Source organism: Dendrobates tinctorius, unplaced genomic scaffold (genome assembly GCF_039654945.1).
Source record: "Dendrobates tinctorius isolate UK_male_01 unplaced genomic scaffold, ASM3965494v1 ptg000020l, whole genome shotgun sequence".
Lineage (NCBI taxonomy): Eukaryota > Metazoa > Chordata > Amphibia > Anura > Dendrobatidae > Dendrobates > Dendrobates tinctorius.
Genome location: NW_027361688.1, coordinates 281,494 through 288,358, shown reverse-complemented (window position 1 = coordinate 288,358; position 6,865 = coordinate 281,494).

Below are 6,865 nucleotides of genomic sequence, written 5' to 3'. Positions count from 1 at the left end.
CACGATGACGTCATCGCGCACGCCCGACATCTGACCCGGAAGTACAGCCGGAGGGAGCCGGAGCTGAGCAGCCGTCAAGGTGACGGCCGTGCACAGCTCCCGGCCCCTCATAGAATGTGACGCGGGCGGCTGTCTGCTGCCGGCGGCGTCACAGCACAGGGCACGGCCGGCCCTGTACAGGTGCTGGGGGAGCGGCCCGGGTGGCATTTGCCTCTCTGCCACCCGGCCCAGCCCGCCCCTGCCCCTGGGCCCCCAAAAAACCTTGGGCCCGGGGCGACCGCCCCATCCGCCCCTATTAAGATCCGCCATTGGCTGGATGTATGGCTCCGGATTCCTGCTGTACACTAGGAGTCCCACTACCTAACAAGTTGAACAGAGTGTGTGTGATCACTCCTTTCTGTCTTATACAGGGAGTGTCGGAGTCCCTCTTCCTTCTAATGTTTGGCAGTTCTTGCATTATCCGCATAGGATTTTACACAGGCTGTGTCTATGTCCAGGGCTGCCACCAGAAGTTTCAGGACTCCATACTGGCAAAAGTTTCAGGCCCCCTTGGAACTCTGTCCAGGACTTGTCTCTGCAGAAAGTAAGACACAGTTATCTATCTACCTCTTCCAGAGCACATTCCCCACTTTTTCTCCAACTTCTACACTACGTCAGGCAAAGAAAAAAGCGACATAGTACCGCCCTGCACAGTAACAGAACCCCCCCTCAATACATCATTTACTCTCCCCCATCCCCAATTCATTAGTGTATGGTCTCTCCCTCGCCAAATCAATTATTTGCTCTCCTCACCTTCAATTCATCATTTGCTGTCCCTCGGTCTCACCCTAAATTCATGATTATTTGTGCTCACACCACCCACCCTCAGTACATCATTTGCTGTCCCCTGTCCCTCACCCACAATTCATCATTTTCTGTTCCCCACCCTCATACATGGCACCTTTCCTTTCCAGTCTGAGATACTTTGTCACCATTATTGAGGGTTGTTGCATCAGTGGCACATATGTGACCTGGCGTTAGTGAGAGCTGTCTCTATACAATGAGTGGGGGGTGAGGTGAGGTAGGCATGAATGCTTGGTACGTCCACTCATAAAACAGTTTTATTGGGTCACCTGGAGATCTCTCACCGCCCTTAATCACAGGGATCTCAGACTCTCAGAATTGTTGGTATGTGAGATACTCGGCTCCATTATGCTACCGACACCCGGCTCTCATCCGAGTTTCAGCTTACTGTGATCTGATTCTCTTGGATGAGAGATTCGAGGCACATTGAGAAGATGGAGAACATAATTTCTCCATCTTCTCTATTGTCTCTCATCAGCCTCTCATGCTGGAGTCCGGCCTCAATTACCTTTATTTTTGTAATACTGTGGAATTTTTGCTTCCTACATATACTGTGCCTGTGATATGTATACACTATATACTGTATATATATATATAATGTGTGCGTGATTACTTCACATCTCAGGAAGGAGAACCTATTTGTCAGCTATAAATCCTGATGAGCACCACGTCCTGGTGACCCCTCACACCCTGCAGAGGAGGACAAGGCCGGCCGTGCCCCCTCTGCCCCCTGACAGGACACAGGACCTCAATTCTGAAGACTGAAGATTTTCACACCAGTTTGGAGAGTAAATGACACCTGAGGGAATCCTGAGAGGGGGCTGGGATGTCCTGTCAGGGGGAGTGATTAGTGGCAGCAGCTTTATCCTTCTCTGCAGGAGGTGAGAGGGGAGGGTGACCAAAACAGACCAACTGTTATCAGGATCTATAGAGGAACAACAAATGGAGAAAAAGGGCACCATGTACAAGACAGTGTCACCTAATGAATGAAAAAAGAGCAATTTTATTAACAACGAAGGTTAAAAATAGTTAAAAAGCTGAACACAAGGCAGAATGCCGGGGACCTTACCATGTAGTGTCACCAGTCACATCCGACAATAGGTCACACAGGATTATAAGTGTGACATGGGAAAATAAGGCTGGCTAGATAAAGAGGAAGCCTCAAATCTCATATATAAAGCTCAATGTATGTATGTATGTGTGTGTGTGTGTGTGTGTATGTGTATGTATGTGTGTATGTATGTATGTGTGTGTGTATGTGTGTATGTATGTGTGTGTGTATGTGTGTATGTATGTGTGTGTGTATGTGTGTATATGTGTGTATGTATGTGTGTATGTATGTGTGTATGTATTTGTGTATGTGTGTGTGTGTGTATGTGTGTGTGTGTGTTTGTGTGTGTATGTATGTGTGTGTGTGTGTATGTCCGGGATTGGCATCCGCACCGTCGCAGCTACAGCCACAAAATTTGGCACAGTCACACGTCTGGACCCTGAGAGTGTCCTAGGCTATGTTGTGAGGCGAAATTTTAACCCCGCGCGTTCCAATTCACCAAACAATTTTGCCCCTATCTACATACTGGGGGAAAAAGTGTGTGCGTATCAAGCCCCGCCCCTCATTATGATGTCATAATGGTTGCCATGGTGACGCTGATTTCATGATAGGTTGCAAGCCCCGCCGCTCATTATGATGTCATAATGGTTAACTATGGGATGGAGGATGTGTGATGGGTATATGGGCATGGGACTAAGGGATGGCGGATATGTATGATTGGTATATGGGCACAGGACTATGGGATGGAGGATGTGTGATGGGTGTATGGGCACAGGACTATGGGATGGAGGATATGTATGACGGGTATATGGGCACGGGACTATGGGATGGAGGATGTGTGATGGGTATATGGGCACGGGACTATGGGATGGAGGATGTGTGATGGGTATATGGGCACGGGACTATGGGATGGAGGATGTGTGATGGGTATATGGGCACGGGACTATGGGATGGAGGATGTGTGATGGGTATATGGGCACTGGACTATGGGATGGAGGATATGTATGATGGGTATATGGGCACGGGACTATGGGATGGAGGATGTGTGATGGGTATATGGGCACTGGACTATGGGATGGAGGATGTGTGATGGGTATATGGGCATGAGACTATGGGATGGAGGATGTATTACGGGTATATGGGCATGGGACTATGGGATGGAGGATGTGTGATGGGTATATGGGCACGGGACTATGGGATGGAGGATGTGTGATGGGTATATGGGCACGGGACTATGGGATGGAGGATGTGTGATGGGTATATGGGCATGAGACTATGGGATGGAGGATGTATTACGGGTATATGGGCACGGGACTATGGGATGGAGGATGTGTGATGGGTATATGGGCACGGGACTATGGGATGGCGGATATGTATGATGGGTATATGGGCACGGGACTATGGGATGGAGGATGTGTGATGGGTATATGGGCACGGGACTATGGGATGGAGAATATGTATGATGGATATATGGGCATGAGACTATGGGATGGAGTATGTATGACGGGTATATGGGCACGGGACTATGGGATGGAGGATGTGTGATGGGTATATGGGCACGGGACTATGGGATGGAGGATGTGTGATGGGTATATGGGCACGGGACTATGGGATGGAGGATGTGTGATGGGTATATGGGCATGAGACTATGGGATGGAGGATGTATTACGGGTATATGGGCACGGGACTATGGGATGGAGGATGTGTGATGGGTATATGGGCACGGGACTATGGGATGGCGGATATGTATGATGGGTATATGGGCACGGGACTATGGGATGGAGGATGTGTGATGGGTATATGGGCACGGGACTATGGGATGGAGAATATGTATGATGGGTATATGGGCATGAGACTATGGGATGGAGTATGTATGACGGGTATATGGGCACGGGACTATGGGATGGAGGATATGTATGATGGGTATATGGGCATGGGACTATGGGATGGAGGATATGTGTGATGGGTATATGGGCATGGGACTATGGGATGGAGGATATGTATGATGGGTATATGGGCACGGGACTATGGGATGGAGGATAATTATAATTTGCTATAACCACAGTTAGTTACTATGCCCAGGCAGCGCCGGGCTCTTCAGCTAGTATTCACATAGAAATGACCAGTGGTATAATAATATTTCCAAAAGGACACCCAAGACTAACTTGCAAAATAAGCAATAATGGGCAAAATGCAAAAGTAGGCGCTAGAGACAATAAAGTGCAACAAATATCAAAAGACTGACTGTCACAGCCAAACACAAATCAGGTGTGAACAGGCGCTTACCTAGAGTCGCCAACTCATATACAATGAAACAAATTAAGCAGCTCTCTGTAGTGCTATAGCATGCAAACATGAAATATGAAAATTGAATTGCATTTCTGCACTAGAAATATGAAAAACTGAGAATGCTTAGCGCATAAATTAGCCAATTCATATGTACCTGGCAGACACGATAAGGCAATTCTCCCTGGCAGGACCTAATGTCAATCCTCTCTCAGACAGTCTACATCTCTCTTGGAGACTAATATGAATCCTCTCTTGAACTAAAGTCTATATCTCAATGGGGGGTAGAAACCTGGTGCAATTAAAAATGCCTGAGGCTAAGGGGTAGAGTGCTCAGTCAGAAGGCTAATGCATACTAATATCGAGAATCGCCTTAGCATGGTGCAACGGTGGCCAGGGCTGTAGTCATGACTAACGGTGGCTGCTTTGGCCTCCCGCCACATAAATACATTGTCTCTGCTGTAGTGTACCTTTTAGTCCTCTCTCCTGTCCATCAGGGTCCTCTCTGTTCTGCCAGGGCTTCTTCCCTTTCATCAGCACACAATGACAGGCAGAATCCGGATCCATTTTTAATAAAACAACTTTACTCAGTTATTTTCAGGGCACGTCCACTTTAGTCACAGAAACAGCATAAGGTTCTTCAAAGAGTATAGCCATTCCTTTCCCTGTGTTGTCCCTCACTTATCCAGGAATATCACAGGGTCGTACTGTCTCCTTCGGTACCTCAGCTTTCTGACTGGCCAGACTAATTCACTTCAGGAGTACCTCATCCGTTTCGCCCCAGACACTTAGGGTTGTTCCCACAAAGTTAGCTGCTACCATGTTGATGCTGCCCTGTATTCCTCCACTACCATGTGACTGTCAGCCCATAGGCCCTGGACGACTAGGCTCCTTGCTTAAAAGTTACGGGACTCAACTGTCCTTTCTGGGTTCCCAGCCCCTACTAACTGAACTCAGGAAGCTCTCTAACTTACACCCAGATGGCCCCTCCTAACTAACTAAATCCTATTGGTCTAATTCCTAACTTACTCTATTCTATTGTGCCCCCTCTAGTGAGCTAACCTAAATCCTACACTTTCTCTACATCTATTTAATACAAGGAATATATATACAATTCATTACACAATATAGCAGCATTATAAGACATATTGTCAGAGACACCGCACTACACTCACTCACAGAGCCAGTGCGCATGTCCTGAGTACAGAAACAGTGCTAAAAGATACCTGTGGAGCGGGCAGCAGAGGTGACAATGCGTGCTTCAAACTATTAGTGTCAGGGTCCAGTCAGCACCGGAAAGTAAAGAGGCACAGGACCTGCGGACACTGAAGTTAGCAAGCTGGCACAGGACCTATGGTCAGGTGACTGCAAGGGGGCGGGGCTTAGCGTCCTGCTTTCAGATATGACAGGACACCATACAACTCAGAGTCAGGCAAAATGGAGGTCACAACAGTATGGGCAAACGAGGCACAGGAGGGACAAACAGACGGGTAGTCAGACAAAGCCAAAGGTCATACACAAGAGGGCGACGTGGTACCAACGGGACAAGCAGAGAGAAGTGAGGTCACAAGCAGAGAGTCATACACGAGAGGTAGCGCAGTACAAGAGGGCCAGGCAGAACTCGTAACAGGGACAGAACCGGATCAAAACCAAACAAGCAAGCAAGATATCAAGCACAAGGCACACGTATGCACAAGGTCAACTAACTCAGCGGAGGGCAGGAGTGTAACTGACACCGGACGTAGGTTCAGTGAGCATTAAATAGCCGCCCTCTGCCAGAGAGAGGCTGAACAATTAACCCCCAGTCTGATCAGGACGGGCCAAAGCGAAACACCATCCTGGATCATGACACATATCAAATATACATTACATTATCAGATATACCAGCTTTACAGGGATGTGCTCAAGGAGTGTGTCTCTGTACCCCCTTACACATCTCTCTCCTTTAAATATGGTCGTCCCTGACCATGCAGTGTTGGTAGACCATCACTTTAATAAATAACGTACATAAAACTTAAGTCCGGAGAAAGTCTTTTGGCTTATCGTGCGAGTCCGTCAAACACACATTTATCTATATATATAAAAACGTGCATGTGTGTGCATTTGTGTGTATCGACGAAGATGTCATAATGGTTGCGATGGCGACGATGTTGTCATAATAGGTTGCAATGGTGACAGTTATGTCATAATGATTGCCATGGTGATGATGTCATAATAGGTTGCCATGGCGACGATGATGTCATAATGGTTGCAATGGTGATGATGTCATGATAGGTTGCCATGGTGAAGATGATGTCATAATGGGTATATTGGCACGGAACTTTGGGATGGAGGATGTGTGATGGGTATATGGGCACCGGACTATGGGATGGAGGATGTATGATGGGTATATGGGCACGGGACTATAGGATGGAGGATGTGTGATGGTATATGGGCACTGGACTATGGGATAGAAGATATGTATGATGAGTATATGTGCACGGGTTCTCTGTCCCAGAGATAAACGTGCTTTGGTCCGACATGGGCATATCAACCCAAGGACAAAAGCAAAGGACCTTGTGAGGATGATGGCTGAAGCTGGTAAGATTGTGTCAATATCCACAGTGAAGAGAGCACTGTATCAACATGGGCTGAAAGGCCACTTGTATTGCCAAGTTTTCAACACTAAGGTTCGGATACGGCTTT